General features: G+C 36.7%; 1 pseudogene; it reads right to left on the reverse strand.

Annotated features, from left to right (window-relative positions):
- Positions 1 to 14,319: 14,319 nt before the first annotated feature.
- LOC139901345 (protein DETOXIFICATION 42-like) lies at positions 14,320 to 16,956 on the reverse strand (annotated as a pseudogene).
- Positions 16,957 to 21,903: the final 4,947 nt, after the last annotated feature.

Raw genomic sequence — 21,903 nt, forward strand, 5'->3', positions numbered from 1 at the left:
TTTATGTTAAACGGAGTTTTAGTTAAGCGGAAACATTTTTGTGACATTTAAAAACAAAAGAGAGTGGCCTGGGGCTTTTGCGCGGCGCGCACTGGGTTGCGCGGCGCGCACCCAAGTGCAATTTCTGGTCAGAACTCAACCAAGAAGGCAAACATCTGGGATCTCTGATTCTGCGCGGCGCGCGGGTAAATGCGCGGCGCGCAATACCTGGGAATCATGCAGTTTGCAGAAAAAATGGTCCAAGTCACGAACCAAAATACAATATAACACATTTCATGCACCGAAAACACTTAAAACGCATAACCTATATCATTAGAAAGGTAATTTGACAAGGAAAACAACTAAGCACATTTCATCAAGCAATTCATCACTAACAACAACCAAAAACCGCATTAAACGTTCATAATCAAAGTTTCAAGTTCTAAAACGCATTTTATGATTCGGGCAACCAATTTACATGTATGATATGCCGTTTCGAAGGTAATCATACACACATTGCAACAAAATTCTTATCTACAATATTTCATAGCATTTGGTGCATCAAAAGTTCATCTAAAGCTTATCAAACCCTAATCCAAGTTCACAAAATCACTAATCATGTTCTTGGAGTTTCCTTAATCAACCTATACATCAAAACGAAGCTAATGATACTAGTAACACTTTTAAAACATGCACTTTAACAATCTAACAACATTTGATCATTCAAATCAAAGTTTTAGCAAGCAAATTTTCATAATGAACTAGTTACACCAAAAACAACGAATCGAGCATACAAATTACATACACGACATCACGATGAGCCATAGACACTAATTAACAACTTTATAAGTCAAGAACACGAATTTAAAGAAATCTAGAGTTTTAGAAATGTTACCCAAACTCGATGATATTGGTATCAAAATGTAGAGGATGAAGAGAGGATCACAAATATGTAGTTTATTTTGTTGTAAGCCTCCTAGATCGAATTTAGATGATGATTGAATGAATTTGGTAAATGGGTGTGTGTTCTTGCTAGAGAGAAAGAGAGAGAGATGGAGATGATAATGAATGGGTGAAAGGGGTTTGACCCTTTGACCTAGTCAAGGGTTTGATCCCTTGTTAAGTTTAGTCCCTCAACTTTCGTTCGGGTGCGGGAATTACCTAAACGAGATAATTTAAAACGCGTATCAATGGGAGATGTTATAAACATATAACGGACTTTATATTAGTATAACGGAAAAGTAAATGGAAAAAGGCGGGATGTTACATTACCTACTCCTTAAAAGAAATTTCGTCCCGAAATTTATGTAGGCGTAGTAGTCGTTGTTTCTTCCTCGAGATCTTGCGTTTCCGAATTCACGAATAGATGAGGATACTTCCTTTGCATTTGATCTTGTCTTTCCCAAGTAAACTCGGGTCCTCTTTTGGCATTCCAACGAACCTTGACAATCGGGATTCGGCTTTGTTTCAATGTCTTGACGGAGGTGTCCACAATTTCAACCGGTTCCTCCACAAAATGAAGTTTGTCATCGATAGTAAGTTCTTCGAGAGGGATGACGATATCGGGTTCGGCAAGACACTTTTTCAAGTTAGATACATGGAAGGTAGGATGAACGGAGTTCAATTGAGGCGGAAGATCTAAACGATAAGCAACGGCTCCAATACGCTCCAAGATTTCGAAAGGACCAATATATCGCGGATTTAGCTTCCCGCGTTTCCCAAAACGGATTACACCCTTCCAAGGTGCGACTTTTAACATTACTCGGTCACCGACTTGAAATTCAAGATCGTTGCGTCGTTTGTCGGTATAGCTCTTTTGACGACTTCGGGCCGTCCTAAGCCTATCTCGGATTTGAACGATTTTCTCGGTGGTTTCGTGAATGAGTTCGGGTCCGGTGATTTGCACGTCGCCTACCTCGGCCCAACAAAGAGGTGAACGACATTTGCGGCCATATAGCGCTTCAAAAGGTGCGGCTTTAATACTCGCGTGATAACTATTGTTGTAAGAGAACTCGGCGAGAGGTAAGTGCTTGTCCCAAGCTTTTCCGAAATCAACCACGCAAGCTCGTAACATGTCCTCTAAGGTTTGAATTGTACGTTCGCTTTGTCCATCGGTTTGAGGATGATATGCGGTGCTCATGTCTAAACGCGTTCCCAACGCTTCTTGCAATGTACGCCAAAATCTAGAAACGAAACGGCCATCTCGGTATGAGATAATCGATAAAGGTACACCGTTTCGGGCTACGATCTCCTTAATGTAAAGTTGTGCAAGTTTCTCCATTTTGTCCGTTTCTTTCATGGCAAGGAAGTGTGCGGATTTGGTGAGACGGTCAACAATAACCCAAATGGTATCATAACCGCCCGTCGTTTTTGGTAGCTTGGTGATAAAATCCATCGTTATCCTTTCCCACTTCCATTGCGGGATCTCGGGTTATTGAAGTAGTCCGGACGGTCTTTGGTGTTCGGCTTTGACTTTGGAACATGTCAAACACTTGGAAACATAAGTAGCTACGTCCCTTTTGATGTTCTGCCACCAATATATTTGTTTAAGGTCGTGGTACATCTTATTGGCACCGGGGTGAATCGAGTATCGTGACTTATGGGCTTCATCTAAAATAAGGCTTCGTAGATCCCCATAACTAGGCACCCAAATTCTTCCGGCGAAATATCGGAGTCCGGTTTCTTTAACTTCGAATCGAGAGGTGAGGACGTTCAAGTGTTCGAGAGAGATGTTTTCATCCTTGAGAGCCTCATCTTGGGCTACCCGAATTTGGCTATTAAGGTTGGTGTGAATGGTGATGTTTAAAGCTCGGACACGGAGAGGCACCGCTCTTTCTTTTCGACTTAAGGCATCGGCTACTACATTTGCCTTCCCGGGATGGTAACGAAGCTCGCAATCGTAATCGTTTAAGGTTTCAATCCACCTTCGTTGTCTCATGTTTAGTTGCTTTTGATCGAAAATGTGTTGAAGGCTTTTGTGATCGGTGAAGATAGTACTCTTGGTTCCATAAAGATAGTGTCTCCACATTTTAAGTGCAAAGACAACGGCTCCGAGTTCGAGATCATGTGTCGTATAGTTTCGTTCATGAATTTTGAGTTGTCGAGAAGCATAAGCAATGACTTTCGTTCGTTGCATCAATACACACCCAAAACCATGTTTTAAGGCATCGCAATATACAACAAAGTCATCATTGCCTTCGGGAAGTGACAAGATAGGAGCGGTGGTTAGCTTCGTTTTCAAGATTTGGAATGCGGATTCATGTTCGGTCGCCCAAATGAATTTCTTTCCCTTGTGAGTCAATGCGGTTAGAGGACGTGCAACCAAGGAGAAATTTTCGATGAATCTACGATAGTACCCGGCGAGACCCAAAAATTGACGAATGTGAGTAGGAGTAGTAGGAGTCTCCCATTTGCTAATGGCTTCGATTTTCGTTGGATCGACTTTAATACCTTGGTCACTTACAACATGACCAAGAAATTGAACTTCCTTTAACCAAAATTCACACTTGGAGAATTTGGCATAGAGTTGTTCTTGTCTTAAAAGTTCAAGCACAAGTCGGAGATGTTGTTCGTGCTCTTCTTCATTTTTAGAATAGATCAATATGTCATCGATGAACACAATAACGAATTTATTGAGATACGGTTTGCACACGCGGTTCATAAGATCCATGAACACCGCCGGTGCGTTAGTGAGACCAAATGGCATGACAAGGAATTCATAACTACCATAACGAGTTCGGAAAGCGGTTTTGGAGACATCTTCCCCCTTAACCCTCAATTGATGATAACCCGAGCGGAGATCGATTTTCGAATATACACAAGACCCTTGTAGTTGATCAAAGAGGTCATCGATGCGAGGAAGAGGATATCGGTTCTTAACCGTCAATTTATTTAGTTCACGATAATCAATGCACATTCGTAGGGATCCGTCTTTCTTTTTAACAAACAAAATCGAAGCGCCCCAAGGTGAATGGCTAGGTTGGATAAAACCTCGATCAAGTAGTTCTTGGATTTGACTTTGCAATTCTTGCATTTCAGATGGAGCGAGTCTATATGGTGCACGTGCTACGGGTGCGGCTCCCGGAATAAGATCGATTTGGAATTCAACCGGTCGATGAGGCGGAAGACCCGGCAATTCGTCGGGAAATACATCGGAATAGTCACTAACAATTGGCACATCATCGATGTGCTTCTCATCGGACTCGACTTTCTTAACGTGAGCAAGGATCGCAAAACAACCCTTACGGAGTAGTTTTCTAACTTTAACACACGAAACGAGGTTGAGTCCGGTGCAACTCTTATCGCCATAGACGATCAAAGGTTCACCATTCTCGATAGGAATTCGGATTGCGTTAAGATCACAAAGAATGTGAGATTTCGTTTTGACTAACCAATTCATACCGATTATTACATCAAAGCTTCCTAGTTCCATGGGTATCAAATCAATTTCAAATTCCTTACCCAAAATGTTTATCGTACACCCCCGGTAATATGTGTCGGCACTTAATAGTTTCCCGTTAGCCACTTCAATGGTATAAGTGGTATCTAATGGAAGAGGTGGAGTGCTAAAAGAATGAGTCAAAGTCTTGGATACAAAGCATTTATCGGCACCTGAATCGAATAAGCAAGAGACATAAGAATTGTTGAGAAGAAACGTACCCGTGACTAGTTCAGTGTCATCCCGGGCTGCCTCGGTGTTGATGTTGAAAGCTCGGCCGCGCGTGTTGGGGTTATCTTTCTTCTTTGGGCATGCATTTCTATAATGACCTGTTTGACCACATTCGTAACAAGTGCCCGTCTTTGGTGCATTGGGCCACTTTCGAGCAACGGGAGTGGCACTTTTACAATCGTTGGCCTTATGACCAACTCCTTGGCACCGGTGGCAAATTAACTTGCCACATTCACCAAAGTGATGTTTGTTGCATTTGTTGCAAAGAGGTAGGTTCCCGGCATAACCCCTCTTGCCGTCGGAGGTGTAAGGCTTCTTAGCAAAGTTGTTGTTGCTTGATTTGGAGGGTTCCCACTTTCTTTTGTTGCCGCCCGATTTATCCTCGGCCTTAGGTGCCGGAACTACGATTTCGTCAACCGTTTCAATTAGTTGGCGAGCCATGTTCATAGCGGCTTGATGAGTAGTGGGTTTGGATGACATCACCCCTTGTTTGATGCTTTTTGGAAGACCGAGCATGTAGAGCTCAATCCTTTGAGATTCGGGGTTAACAAGATTAGGACACATCAAGGATAGTTCGGCGAAGCGTTGATTATAAGCTTTAAGATCGTTTCCGACCGCTTTCAAAGCTCTTAGTTCTTCCTCAAGCTTTCGGGTTTCTTCGCGCGGAAAATATTCAACAATCATCTTTTCCTTTAGATCGGCCCAAGAGAGGGCATGAGCTTCATCGGTACCCACCGATTGAACATAGGTGTTCCACCATGTTAGAGCAATTCCGGAGAAAGTGTGAGTGGAGTATTTGACCTTATCTTGGTCCCGACAACTGCTTATGCTAAAGACGGCTTCCGTTTGCTCAAACCATCGGGTGAGCACGACCGGTCCCCCGGTTCCATCAAAAGTGTGAGGTTTGCACCCCATGAAAGCTTTATAGGAGCATCCCTCGTTTGAGTTTCCGGCTCCATTGTTGTTGTTGTTGTTGTTGTTGTTGTTGTTGTTATTATTATTGTTGTTGGATGAGTGACCGGCCATGGCCGCATCTACGGCAGTAGCTATCATCCGTTCGAGAGCTTGTTTGGGAGTTTCATTGCGGCGTACACGACGAGGAGCCATTGTTCCTTCAAGACACAAGAATATCATTGATTAGTATTCTCAATAATACTAACCGTGATATAGAATAAAGATAAAGAGAAGTTTTTCCTCGACTCGCCTTAAATTCTTTATGTCATAATGTCGGAACGTTCATATGAGTCACCGTAATATAATCCCGGAAATTATATTACCCTGATTCATATGTGCATTCGACATCATTTCATATAGTCAAGGTGGCGCGTCAATCAAATTAAACAACGTGAGATTAAGATGAACTAAGAGTAGATATGAGTAGAAGCGTTCGAGTATAAATGCACAAGTAGTCAAGTAATTCCTACTTCAAGTCTATATGCCGGTTGTAGTCTAGACTCACCAATGTACCCTATGACTCGAGGTTGACACCAATGAACTCTAAATCCCTACAACCAACGCTCTGATACCATCTGTAGCGACCCGACCAAATCGTCATTGACGGTGCCGTCTACTTAGGTCCCGTTACGTGGTCATAAGTCTTTAAAACAACGTTTGACCAAAAGATATGTCGCATTCATTTCAAATGTAAAGGTTGTTCAATTTTACAAGAATAGTTCCACCACAAGTTACGATACAAAGTTTTAAGTACAAATGAAACTTATGCGACACAATTTAAAAGTATCCAAAAGACGCTCCATGTATGCATATATATACTCGACATCCAATGCAAGTATCAAAATAATGAGCGGAAGTATGTATCATGTATCGTTCAAGGACCTGAGAAAAACAAAGAAATCTGTCAACGAAAACGTTGGTGAAATCATAGGTTTAAGTAAGTAAGTACAAGTGAACCACAAGATTTGCATCAATGAAATAATAGTAATACATTCCAAAAGTTTGTTTCACGAGCACCCAATTATCAATGCTTAACATTTCCTTCCATTGAACCCCATCACTTAGTGCTAGAACATACACTGTTTCTCGAAAATATATTTCATTCGTAAACGGTAGCGAACGGTTTGAATGAGGGTTTGTCAAAACCATATGGATCCATACAACATAAGTTCTCGCTTACACCCGACAAGTGTAACTAATGATAATCGAATTGAGGATTTTGTTCTAAACTCGTATGTAGAATGTTTGTTTTCCTGTACTTGTGTTCACTTAGTAAAAGAAATGTTTATGTTTTCTCATCCCAAATGTAAGTTCAAAAAGAGTAAGAGTGGGACTATGATCTCACCTTGAATGCACGAGTAGTAAAGTACTTCAACAAGTAAATGTGTGCAAAGAACAATGCTAGTCTTGACCTAAACAAATAGGTTGTATCAATAACGATAGTCACGATTGGTCAAAGATGTTCAATTAGTCCTATGGCTCGTTACGACTCGATTAATATAGCATGTGAATCAATTTGTCAAGTTTCATGCACGATACAAGTAGTTAAGTATGTTAGAACGATTGTATAATCGTTTGGTTAAGTTTGACTAAAAGTCAAACTTGGTCAAAGTCAAAGTCAACGGGGTTGGGTCGGGTATCCGACAATTTTCCCAAGACGAGAAGTCATATAAGAGCCTAATAGTCAAGTTTTATGTTAAACGGAGTTTTAGTTAAGCGGAAACATTTTTGTGACATTTAAAAACAAAAGAGAGTGGCCTGGGGCTTTTGCGCGGCGCGCACCCAAGTGCAATTTCTGGTCAGAACTCAACCAAGAAGGCAAACATCTGGGATCTCTGATTCTGCGCGGCGCGCGGGTAAATGCGCGGCGCGCAATACCTGGGAATCATGCAGTTTGCAGAAAAAATGGTCCAAGTCACGAACCAAAATACAATATAACACATTTCATGCACCGAAAACACTTAAAACGCATAACCTATATCATTAGAAAGGTAATTTGACAAGGAAAACAACTAAGCACATTTCATCAAGCAATTCATCACTAACAACAACCAAAAACCGCATTAAACGTTCATAATCAAAGTTTCAAGTTCTAAAACGCATTTTATGATTCGGGCAACCAATTTACATGTATGATATGCTGTTTCGAAGGTAATCATACACACATTGCAACAAAATTCTTATCTACAATATTTCATAGCATTTGGTGCATCAAAAGTTCATCTAAAGCTTATCAAACCCTAATCCAAGTTCACAAAATCACTAATCATGTTCTTGGAGTTTCCTTAATCAACCTATACATCAAAACGAAGCTAATGATACTAGTAACACTTTTAAAACATGCACTTTAACAATCTAACAACATTTGATCATTCAAATCAAAGATTTAGCAAGCAAATTTTCATAATGAACTAGTTACACCAAAAACAACGAATCGAGCATACAAATTACATACACGACATCACGATGAGCCATAGACACTAATTAACAACTTTATAAGTCAAGAACACGAATTTAAAGAAATCTAGAGTTTTAGAAATGTTACCCAAACTCGATGATATTGGTATCAAAATGTAGAGGATGAAGAGAGGATCACAAATATGTAGTTTATTTTGTTGTAAGCCTCCTAGATCGAATTTAGATGATGATTGAATGAATTTGGTAAATGGGTGTGTGTTCTTGCTAGAGAGAAAGAGAGAGAGATGGAGATGATAATGAATGGGTGAAAGGGGTTTGACCCTTTGACCTAGTCAAGGGTTTGATCCCTTGTTAAGTTTAGTCCCTCAACTTTCGTTCGGGTGCGGGAATTACCTAAACGAGATAATTTAAAACGCGTATCAACGGGAGATGTTATAAACATATAACGGACTTTATATTAGTATAACGGAAAAGTAAATGGAAAAAGGCGGGATGTTACAAGTGGGCGTTGTGTGGGTTAGTGGATGACCCGAAATGGGTGTGTTGACCTTAAATTGGTCAAACGGGTCAAAATGGACCTAGGTTAGTTAATGTTTGTGATTAATGCATAAACCTTGTGTTGAAGGGTGTTTTAAACCTATCTTGGCAAATGTTAGGGTTTTGGTGTGAATTGACCCAATTTTAGGGTTAAGTGTCCAAATGGGTCAAAATGACCTAGTAATGGTGAGTGTGTGAGTTTGACCAACTTGAATGAATGATTGATTATATGTACATTGTAATAGGTGCGTTACCTTGAAGTTTCAAGCTTGGTTTATCGATTCACCGAAGGCGTAAGGTGAGTGGAATAATTATATGCGTAGATATATAATGTATTTATTTGTTGTAGCGTGAGATGTGAAGTGTCGATGTGCTAAGACACCACATTTCACGTGACGAGTGAAGTGTCGATGTGCTAAGACACCACTCAAAGTAATGTGACGGGTGAAGTGTCGATGTGTTAAGACGCCACCCGGGGTGAAGTGTCGATGTGTTAAGACACCACCCGGAGTGAAGTATCGATGTGCTGAGATGCCACTCCAAGAGATTAACGGGTGAAGTGCCGATGTGTTAAGGCGCCACTCGAGGTGAAGTATCGACGTGTTAAGATACCACCTCAAGTAAAATGAAGAGTGAAGTGTCAAAGTGTTAAGACACCACTCGGGGTGAAGTGTCGACGTGTTAAGACGCCAACCAGGGTGAAGTATCGACGTGTTAAGATGCCACCCGTGGGGTTAGTGTACAAAGTGTTAAGTGCACTAATGGTTGTTATGAACTCCGACAGTTTTTAAACACCGTTCCCTCGTTCAATTGGTTAACCATGGTTATTGTGTTGTAGAGTAAGCATATTATATTTGTTCAAGTTAAATATGCTATTGTTATGCTAGTTTGGTTATTGGAGGTTATAGCTTGTATTTATGATAATAAGCTAATTGTGTTTGCTAGCATGTATACGGTATGCGTGTAAGTGTTTGCAAATAGATATATTATATATGTATGTGTATAATTATCGCATTCACTAAGCGTTAGCTTACCCTCTCGTTGTTTATCTTTTTATAGGCTCCGGCGTGGACAAGGGTAAGGGCATTATTTTGAATTAGAGATCCCGCTTTGTTGATTGGGGGACGCTTTTTGGATTGAGTTAGCTTTTGGAGTTTGACCGAGACTTAGGTAGTTTAACCCCAAACACTGTGCTCGTAGTGTCGTTTGGAAATTAAACTAATGTGGTCGAAACTCAAACTTTTGTATGAACTCGTAAAACGGCCGATGTGGGCCCCACTTTGTAAAACTTATTTTATGTTTGAATCGTGTTAGTTTTACATATTGGAACTTGTTGTTAAAAGCGTTTCGTCTAAATAGGTCGGGAAGTGGCCAATCTTTTTCACGTTTCAAGAATTTTTGGACAGACAGGTTTGGCGCGCCGCACTGGGTCCTGGCATGCCGCGCCAGTAGCTGATCAAACAAAATTTTTTTTTATTTTTGCATATTTCATTTGCATAAGGGTTGGGTTGTTACAGCACAAGGGGAAGAAGTATGAGTGGAAGGATGAACAAGTGACTGCTTTTCAAACCCTGAAGAAGAAGTTGACTACCGCTCTGATATTGTCACTACCTGAGGGTAATGATGATTTTGTTGTTTATTGTGATGCTTCGTGTCAGGGCTTTGGTTGTGTTTTGATGCAACGAAAGAAAGTTATTGCGTACGCGTCACGTCTGTTGAAGATTCATGAACAGAATTATACAACCCATGATTTAGAGTTGGGAGCTGTTGTATTTGCACTTGAGATTTGGAGACATTATCTTTATGGGGTCAAAAGTACAGTGTACACTGATCACAAAAGTCTTCAACATATTCTTGATCAAAAACAGTTGAATATGAGGCAACGAAGATGGGTTGAGACGTTGAACGATTATGATTGCGAACTTTTATATCACCCGGGAAAGGCTAATGTTGTGGCCGATGCGTTAAGTCGTAAAGAGAGGGCTGAACCTCGCAGGTTTAGGGCCTTGAATATGAAAATTCGAACTAACCTCGCTAGGCAGATTCTTGAGGCACAACAAGACGCCTTGAAGGAGCAGAATTTTGTGAACGAGAAAGTCAGAGGCATGGCTAAGAAGTTTGAAGTACGAGCAGATGGTACTAGATATTTTGCAGGACGTCTTTGGGTTCCGAAATTTGGTGATCTGCGACAACTTGTTTTAGACGAAGCTCATAAGTCTAGGTACTCTATTCATCCTGGTTCAGGAAAGATGTATCATGATCTTAAGGAGCTATATTGGTGGCTTAATTTGAAATCTTATATGGCTACGTATGTGGCTAAGTGTTTGACCTGTGCTAAGGTTAAAACTGAACATCAGAAACCGTCTGGATTTTTGGTGCAACCTGAGACTTTTGAGTGGAAGTGGAAAGGTATTACAATGGATTTTATTATGAAGTTACCGAGAGTTGTGGGTGGTTATGATACCATTTGGGTGATTGTTGACCGAATCACAAAGTCAGCTCATTTCTTGCCTATTAAGGAAACAGATTCGATGGAGAAACTTACTCGTTTTTATTTGAAGGAGATTGTTTCTAGATATGGTGTTCCTGTATCTATTATTTCAGACCAAGACAGACGATTTATATCGAGGTTTTGACAATCCTTACAGGAAGCTTTGGTAACTAAGTTGGATATGAGCACCACTTATCATCCGCAGACGGATGGTCAGAGTGAGAGGACCATTCAAACATTAGAAGACATGTTACGAGCGTGCGTTATTGATTTTGGTAATGGGTGGGATAGATATTTGTCGTTGGCTGAATTTTCTTATAATAACAGCTATTATGCAAGTATTAAAGCCGCACCGTTTGAAGCTCTGTATAGTAGAAAGTGTAGGTATCCTATCTGTTGGAATGAGGTTGGGGATGCTCAACTCACAGGCCCAGAGATTATTCATGAGACTACCGAGAAGATCGTACAGATTAAAGAAAGATTGAGAACCGCCAGAAGTCGGCAAAAGAGTTATGCCGATAAGGGAATGAAAGATATAGAATTTCAAGTTGGTGACCGTGTTATGTTGAAGGTATCACCTTGGAAAAGTGTGGTACGATTTGGTAAAAGAGGAAAGTTGAATCCTCGTTTTGTTGGACTGTTTGAGATTACCGAGAGAGTTGGACCCGTGGCTTATCGTTTGAAATTGCCACAAGAACTCAGTGCTGTTTATGACGTATTTCATGTATCGAATTTAAAGAAGTGTTTGGCCGAGGCCGATGAGACCATTCCTCTTGATGAACTTCATGTTGATAAACAACTCCATTTTATTGAGGAACCTGTCGATATTATGGATCGAGAGGTTAAGACGCTCAAGCAAAGTAGAATTCCTATTGTTCTAGTTAGATGGAATGCCAGACGCGGACCTGAGTTCACTTGGGAACGTGAAGATCAGATGAAGTAGAAGTACCCGCATTTGTTCTCAGATGTCGAGTCAACCCCTGCACCTGCTTAAATTTCGGGACGAAATTTCCGTAACGGAAAGGTACTGTCACGACCCTACTTTTTCCGTTATCTTTTACCGTTTATTATTTAACGTCCGTTAATTGTTATTCATGCCACGTCAATTCTATGACCTATATTATTATTTTAGGAATAATATATTAATTATTATGTGTTATGTGAATATTTGTATTCATATTTTAAATTGTACGTTTCTACGTGTCGTGAATTTCTATCCAGCGAATCTTTTCAGTTTTTCAAACCAACGGTCAAACTTTTGGGATTTTTAAATCCAAATTATTTTAAATATGATATTTTGATGTCATATGATTATATATAGTGTTTATATATTTTATTCGTCGCGTATTTGTTATCTCTCCGAATAATTAATCGCGTAGTAGCATTTTCGCGTTTCGGGCTTCGATCGAGCTTTCGGGCCACAAGTAAACTCTTTATACATCAAAGTGGGCCATGTGGGACCACACTTGTGCATGTTTCGGCCGAGACCCCATGGAGAGGGGGTAATTTGACAAAACTTGGAACTTGTTTATCCCTTGATCAAAATTGGTTCACTACTCCTTCATTTAACCTAATTACATTTTATTTTTCACCTCTCCATCTCTTTTTCTCTCCCTTGGTCATCAACCATCATCATCATCTTCTTCAACAATTTATATTGGAGATTTAGGGCTTTTATCATATCCGGATTCACCATTTCAAGATCTACGCAACCATGCTCTTGATTCTTTGATTGGGGTATATTCATGAACCCTAAATTTTCATTTCTCTTTCATTTTTACTGATTTTGATTATATGTTGATGCTATACTTGTATGTTGTTGTGTTGTTGATTTGATGCTTAGAAATGCTCGATTTCATATGTTTTCGGTTTGATCAAAAGTGGACTGCAGTTATTTGTTTAAAATTAGTATACTTAACAGATGTTTTTGATTAAATAAAGTGTATAGATGAGTTCCTCTCATCAAGACAATAATTTTAGGCTTTGGATTCATGTTGTTTTGAGTTTCGGATCAAAAGTTATGCCCGATTTAGGGTTTGGATGAAATTAAAAGGTAAAAACGATTTTGATCAGTTGGGGTCCAACTTTGTGACCATCTTTGGAGTCTGTAAGGTGTACCATTGGGTTAGGATTGATGATTGGATGAACATTCATGTTCGGGTCATCGAAATCCGAGCCACGGATCACCCGGAAAGGCTAAAACAAGATTTAAAACGGATTAATGAATATGTTTGGCTCACTAAAACAAAAGTGTACATATAGGAACCCAAATTGGTCCTATAATGTCACTTTATAGGACCTTTTGGCCTGATAGGACCAACAGGAGGTGTGTACCAACTAAGGCGATCGTATAAAGTATAGACGCAAAAAAGTGTCCTAAAAGGTAATAAGATTATGAAACCAATTATCGGGTCCTATAATATAATTAACGACCACACAGAAAAGTCCTAACAAGTACATATCGAGTGACTTTTATAATTAACGACCACACAGAAAAGTCCCAAAAGAAAAAAAAAAATACGTTAGTGCCAACAAAGGGGTCTTATTCTAATTTTATATTTCTTAAGGACTAACAAAAATGGTCCCATTATTATGTTAGTACTCAAATAAGAGTCATATTATAAAAAAAAAAAAATACTACATTAGTACCAATAAAAAATGTCCTAATGTATCAATAATAGGGTCCTAATATAATGATTTTTAAGGTTAGTACCACTAAAAAAAAGTACTAATATAAATTTCTTAAACCTTAAAACCACAAAATAAGTCCTAATATATAATAAGTTATTAGTTTAGTACCACATACAGAGTCCTAATATAATGTTTTCAAGGTTGGTACCATTAAAAAAAGTCCTAATACAAATGTATTTTTAAATAGTATGGTGTCCAATCAAGTAATAGTATTAAAACCACAAAATGAGTCCTATCAAGTCATAGTAATTCCAAATAAGTTTCTATATTCGGATCCGGTTATTCAGATCCAGTTCGGGTTTTTTTACGATCCATGTATTCAGATCGGTTTGATTATTTGGGCCCGGATCAGATTATTGGATCCAATATTCAGGCCTGGTTTTTATTTAATTCAAATTTTGAACATCCAATTAATAATTACTATTAAAAATAAATATAAATAAAACATAATCATATTTTAATAAATTGACTCATAATTTGAAAAACACTAAACATTAAAAATTCATAGATAATCCAACATATCAATACTAAAATAACATTCAACAAAGAAAATAAAAACAATGAAAAGCAACGAAGAATGTATTCGATCAACATGTATCTTTATTAATCCAAGGGTACCACCTGTAAATAACAAACTTTGTCAGGATACAAAACATATCAGTTGATATAATTAAAACAAATTTTGTCATTAACATACGAATACGAATTTATATTATTACATACCCTTAAATGTTTAAGCATCTCTTGCTTTTCCTCGCCAGAAACTTTAGTCCATGATAAATAAATTGGACAATACTTGCAACTCCTTGCAATGGTTCCTAGGGCATGGGTGAGTTTACTAGCATTGTCGTTAATAGCAACATCAAACCTGCATATATTGTAATTTGTAAGCACCAAATTTATTGAATTCAACTGTATGCCTGATACCAATCACTAAACCAAAGGATCAAGTATTCAAAAAATTAAATAGGATTGTCACGTACCATTTTTAAGAAACCGACTCAACAGCAAAGCTTTCAAACTTGGAGGCAGTTGATCAACTTGGTTCATTAACTTGACTAACAGGATTATCGATATTAAGTACCTTCAAAACAATAAACGACATAAATCAGTCACAAAACCACATGATTATATAACTGCAAATTAAAGTTGATCAATGAGTCAAAGATGGAACCATTACTGGGAAAGCACATGTGCAATGGCTACACCACTAACTCCTAAATTGCAAGCGAATATAAGAATTGGATCCAAAATAATGTTTGCAACGTCTCCAATAACTGCACCCGAACACAAAAAATATGTTAGAACATTCATCAGAAAACATACTCGGTACAATATTACATATCAAGTAAGGTTATAAGTGATGTACCAGTGGCATATAAGGGAGTTTTAGTATCTATAAAACCACGAAAAACACCTTGCATTGCTAACGAAAGTAGAACTGCTGGGGCTCCGAGTGCACGCAATGTTAAATATTTATGTGCAGGTAACAACATTTTATTAACCTGTTCAATAATTAAATGTAAGATTTATATAACTGGTACATTATACTATGCACAAAGTACTACTTGAATAATGATACTTACTTGTCGTACTCCCATTAAGCTCAAAAGTGGTTCAGCAAGAAAAACAAGTAGTAGTGTTTCAAGAATACCATAGTTTAAAAAAACGTACGCCTCAATCGCCTCGAGGCGCGCCTCTATGCGATTTTCAATTTTTCCGTTCTGGAACGTCCGCCTCAAAGAGCAATAAAAAACGTACGCCTCAAAAGTAGAGGCGGTTAGCTTTTGCTGCGCCTCACATGTTAGTAAAACGTACGCCTCAATGAAAATTGGAGGGAAAATTGGTGTGGCGGCAAAAATCATCGATTGGCGGCTTATTTATGTTTTATTAAAGTGTTTTTTTATGTTTTATTAAAATTGGAGGGAAAATTGGTGTGGAGGGAAACTAGGGCGGCAGCTTTTATGTTTTAGTAAAGTGCTTTTGGCCTCCAAAACTCATCTGTTGGCCTCCAGAACACAGAACTCATCGATTGATGAAAATAGATGTATACGTGTCCTTGCCATCAGCCACATGCTTTTCAAATGTGTTATCCTTCCTTTCCTTTTTCTCATTATTTAAAGTATATAAATAAATAAATAAATACGTCGTACTTAAATAACACAATATTCATTAGGATTTAAGAAGTTGGTAGTTCAACTTAATTTGATTGATGAGGATGATGACGAAGTGAATTTGAATGTGGAAGATCATGATGACTCGGATGATGATGATGATTATCCTTATGTTATTTGAGTTTGATTATAATCTTTGTTTTGTGTTTTTTATGAGTATTTACTGATGTAATGAACTTATATTTTGAAACGATTGAAACTTGTAATGAACTTATAATTTTCTATGTATTTTTTTAACTCCGCCTCGAACGTACGCCTCGGTTCGCCTCGAGGCATACGCCTCGCCTCACAAAGGGAAAACGCCTCAAGTCGCGTTTCCGTTTTTTTAAACCTTGAAGAATACCAAGTACTGCACCAATGAGCAGAGCAGTTGATGCTGACATGATATTTCGTTTTTGTCTTTTGAACGTTGACTTTTTTGTAGTAATAGTCAAATGATTCGACGGACTTGTTTTAAGACCTAATTAATGGTATGATCAAGACACATATAAGATAATTAAAACAAGTTTTGTTTTGTGATGTTAAATAACATTGTCAAGAAAAAAAACATACCATCCTATTTTTCGTCCTTAATTGTCGAACCATTGTCTAAGTTTTCAAGATTCACATCATCTGTCATGAGTTCTTTTGTCTCCTCTGTATTCGTCGAACTTTTCTCTTCGTTCTCAACTTTGTGTACTTTACTTTCGAGTCTTTTTATTGTCTCTTCCTCAGCAACAAAGGAAGTTGTAATACTTGCAAGTGGGAATATGGCAACTTTTGAAACTTGATTGAAAATAGCAATAGATACTCCAACTGCAGCAATTTCAACGGGCCTATATGACCATTGAACGCGGTGTCAATTAATGAAGCAACGGGATCTGCAGCAAACGCCATGGCTGCAGGTACAGCGATAGTAAGTATTTCTTTTCCAAGTGAATCCATCTTTAGTACAAGCCTACAAAACCGTTACGTATAACTATAAAAACTCTAGTAGTAGAGTAACTTATATAAAATGTAGACCAGTGGTTAGGGTCAGCTTTTTGATTCCAAACTTTGGGCATAGTTGTAGGTCCCCTCACTCTTGACACTCCATTCCATATATATTATGATTTCAGGCCATCTTGAGTTACATATAAGAGTTATAAAGAACTGTCGATTCTCATGAACACGTCATAAAGCGAAAGCAATTGAGCTGCAAAACTGCTGCTATATATAATATCCAACCCTTTATTATAAGCAAACAATACAAAACCATAAGCAATAGCTGTGAATAATCAGTAGCTGATGATGTTTACAAATTAATATCGCAACAACCCTTAACAAAACATAAAACTAATGCTCAATTTACATATTGTCAGTATACAACATCTTGAAAGGCATTTAACCAAATGATATCCAATCTAAAACAATGTTTAACTATCCAATTATTGATTACGATACTCATACATATTCGATTTGAATACCTAAACGACAATGGATTTCAATAGGCACAGCTCATATAATAACGACAATAAAAAAAGGCAACAAAACACATCAGAATAGTGAAGTATCGGTAAATGTATGAAAAGGACACAATATCGACACCATTACCATTACCAGTTACATATAAACTTAAAGATAGTATGTCACTGCTGGTACCACCAAAAACTTGAAAGGAAAGAAAATAATGACCTAAATTTCCAATAAGTCCACACAGTAACCTGATATTTGACATTCAGAAAATACAATATCAATATAGATAGAAAAAAATTGAACGACAGAACAATAACAAAGCAGAATATATTTCACAAACATCATCTAATTAACTATTAACTAATTAATTAAATAACAAAAAACTACAAAACACATCTACCAGATAATTAAAAGGTGTTACCAAAAGTAATTGAACGACGGTTAACGGTCTGGAGTGAAACTAAGTAATCGAATCTTCCATCAATTTTCCGATAACTTGATTCAAGTTTCTGGAATTCACTGATTATTTGACGGATTTTGTGAACATATATATATTTTGTATCTAACCTATGGTTTTCTCGACAAACTGATCTTTGCACATTAAATAAAAAATGAAAGAGAAGCAAATACAATAAACCCTAGAATGTCTATTCTGCTTTGGACGCCATTGAAAGAACTAAACTTGGTGAAATTGAGAAAACATGTATGACTCTATGTGTGTTGGAAATAAATCGTTGTGTTTTTATGTGGAGATACACAGATCAAAGAAAAAGGAAATTTAAAAACCTAATTTGAAAAGAGGGGAGTGAGTTTAATTTTGGAGGTGAGTGAGAAAAAATTGAGATGAGACCGATTAGTTTTTAGAAAGATAAAATTTTGGTAGGATAAAGGCGGGGAAAATTGTCACCTTCAAATTTTTGGGAAGTAAATAAGAGCCAAATAAAAATTTTACTTTTAAAATTTTTGGTGTAACTACTAGATAAAGAAAATAAAGCTTGGAAAAAAAAATTAATGTGTGAAAAATTGAAGCTTTTTATTTCTAGTCTAGGGGATATATCAACCATATATATTGTAGTGAATTTAATTTGTAAATAATATAGACTTATTACGTACTTATTATTATTGTTATTATTAATTTTTATTAATTATAATAATAATAATAATAATAATAATAATATTATTATTATTATTATTATTATTATTATTATTATTATTATTATTATTATTAGTTTCCCAATCGATTGTAAAGTTTGATTTTAATAAGTTACAAAATTACTGTTTTTACATTTATTGAAAATTATAATATACTCGATATATGAGGTGATGGATGGTTAATAATTTGTTCTTCGCGACGTGTCTTCTCATATTGGGGATGACATGTCTCATGTGTTAGTGGTGTGGATAAAAATAGTGCCTCAATGTCGTCTTGCGTGATTTGGAGTTTAGGCTGGAGGATTTAGGGTATATGATTTAAAGTTTAGGGTATAGTGATTATTGTTTAGGGTTTATGATTTAAGAATTGGGGTTTGGAGTTTAAAGTTTAGTATCTAGGTTTCCAAAGAAATTCATAAAGTTTATGAATGGTTATAGTTTTGGTGATGGCTCTTCGTGTATATTTTGTGGATTTGTGGTGTTTTAAATATTCGGTTCAATCTAAATTCTTGTTTTCGGGTTTAGTCCATACCAGACCGATACCCGGACTAAGAATGACCCCATTTACACCCCTCAACCTAAATCATATACATAACAAGACTATAGAACGATCGGCCACCAAATACGTACATGTATGAAAAACTTTCATTATGTCTAATAATCAATAATCCTTGTAGTGATGACTTATGAATTCCTTCAATTGATGGGATTTCATAAGTTTATTTGAAGACAACTAGTGCATTTATTAAGTTCTCATATTCCTTATAATGACTAAGATTAGATCATTATTTTGTTTTTAGTTAAATACAACAACAAAACCCAATACCACATGAGTGGTGTATGGAGAGGTGCGATGTAGACAATACTTCCTCTATCTTTGTAAAGGTCGATTCAGAAGCAATCGTCGAAGCTTGGACGGATAGTAAGTCATGAGCCATAGTCATTAAAATTGGATCGTTTGATTCCTTTTATTTCCTATAAGCCAAGACATCAAAGTTGGCAAATTGTTCGGGCTCTACAGTCATTAATTTCTCAATTAATTCGTTTGCTAGGTCGATGATCGTTGACGCTTATTGGTGTCTTCATGTAATTTTATATTAAGGTTTATATTAATGTCGCAGGTCATTCGCGACGATGATCATCTGACTCGAAAATGATCAACAATTAGGTTTTGGCGTTGACCATGTTTTGTTGCATAAATTTCAAATGATTTTTGAAAATTGTCATTAATGTTAAATCATATTAACAAAACTCTAAACACTAAACTCCAAATCTTAAACCATAGACCCTAAACCTAAACCATAAACCCTAAACCCTAAACCCTAAACCCTAAACACTAAACCCTAAACATTAAACTCTAAACCCCTATTGTGACGACCCGGAAATTTTTGACCAAATTTAAACTTAATCTTTATATGGTTTTGACATGATAAGCAAAGTCTGTTAGGTTGAGTCTCAAAAATTTTGAACTGTTTTATACATTAAAGTGACTTTCGACTGTTCTCGACGATTAACGATCAATTAATTGTAAATAGATATGTGTGTATTTGAAATATAATTTGAAGTATTATATGTTGCTATTATTAAAATTAATTATGTAAAATAAAATAAAAATAGGATATTATAATAATCATTATTTAAAACATATCTATATATAAATAAAGTACCTTAATAATATTATTTAAGTGATTATAATACTCGTTTGATGCTCAGATTGATATTAAGCAAGTTAAATTCAAACTTAAATGATTTAAAAATAAACGGTGATCCGAAAATGAGTTATATAAATTATAGGCTTATTAAAAGTATATTTAGGAGTTATTTGTTAAATTTTAACACTTTTTATATTTTACCTGAGATCGAGCGCGAACCGTCAATTTATTTTTTATTTAATAATTTTAAATAGATAATGGCTCATTTTTTTATACAATATTGACTAAAATAACTAAATATAATTAATATAAAATTTGAGATTTTTCCAAAGACTTTTATTCGCCAACTGATTAACAACGGAGTACGAACTAATCTTTGTGTTAAAATATCAGTATAATGAAACAAAATTAGAGCCTGCTGTATTTATTAATATATTTAACTATACACGTTTGATTCTTAAAATCAGTCATGCAAGTTACTTTTTAATATGTTAAACATATTGTATCATGCAAATTGAACTTCACGGATTGTTATCTGAATGCTAAACTGTGTCAAATTGATTAGAGTGTACTGTGTTTGTATGTATTACTATATTACTTCATTCTCTATCCGTTATATTATATTGATGAGATATACCACTTACAACCATCTCAAAACTCAACCTCACTTTTCATTTCCATTTTACTGTCTTTGCAATCAAACACCCATCTTCACGAAACCCATGCGAATCACCTTAAAATCATCACCACCTTTCTTTCTTGTCCCTATTTTAATCAAGGATCCATAACTTATCATTCTCTGTCTTCCATAACCCCCACAAGATCACAACCAGATTGCTCGCTGCTATTTTTTTTTTTTTTTTGTTCATGTATTCGTTTACTGTAACTATGATGACATTTTTAGATGATGATGAATGGATGATTAGGACATGATGATGAGCTGTGAATAAAACAATGATGATGGTGATTATTTGATTAATGATGATGATGATCTAAAACCCACTTGTTTTCTTAATTGCTACTACACGATGGAACCATCGTTTGCTACCGTTTCATGGTTCTAATTACTCCGATCACCAATAAACGTAAACCACTATTACTTTTCTTCCTGTGTCATTTTGTTTCTTTCTTCTCCATGTTAAACAAACACCCAAACCAAAACCACAAACACTCGTTTTTCTGTTTTGTTTGATATTCAACACAGCCATACCACCTTCCTCGATCGAGTCATTACTAAATTCTGTTGAGTTCCTGTTTTGTTCGATAACTCAAAATCCCCATGCACATACAATTACTTTTTGATGTTTTTATTCGGATTCTGTTTCTTTCATCAATCGCCCATCACCATCCTAACCCGCCCAGTTTTGATAACCGAAATAACAACCCTCATAACCTGCAAATATTTTTACGGGTACTGTTTTGTTTTTGTGACCGATTAACAAACCAAATTGCCACCTTTTGATCCATTTAGCTTCTGCTACTACTGCAAACCATTTGTAAGTCATTGTATTTTCTATTACTTTATTTCCTCTACTCCTGCTTGAACGAAGGGGTCAAGACTAAAATACTCATGCAGCGAGATTCGTGGGAAACGATAGTTTATGTAATTTTTCTTCGACAACCTTTAAACCAAATACACCACTTGCCTTTTTTCTTTTTACTAGTGGATTATAAAAGTGTGAATATAGGAATATGGGGCAAGCAAATTAAAGTAATGGCAATGGATCACTGGTTTCACGGTTTAAAGTTATA

This window comes from Rutidosis leptorrhynchoides, chromosome 3 (genome assembly GCF_046630445.1).
Source record: "Rutidosis leptorrhynchoides isolate AG116_Rl617_1_P2 chromosome 3, CSIRO_AGI_Rlap_v1, whole genome shotgun sequence".
In the NCBI taxonomy this organism is placed as follows: domain Eukaryota; kingdom Viridiplantae; phylum Streptophyta; class Magnoliopsida; order Asterales; family Asteraceae; genus Rutidosis; species Rutidosis leptorrhynchoides.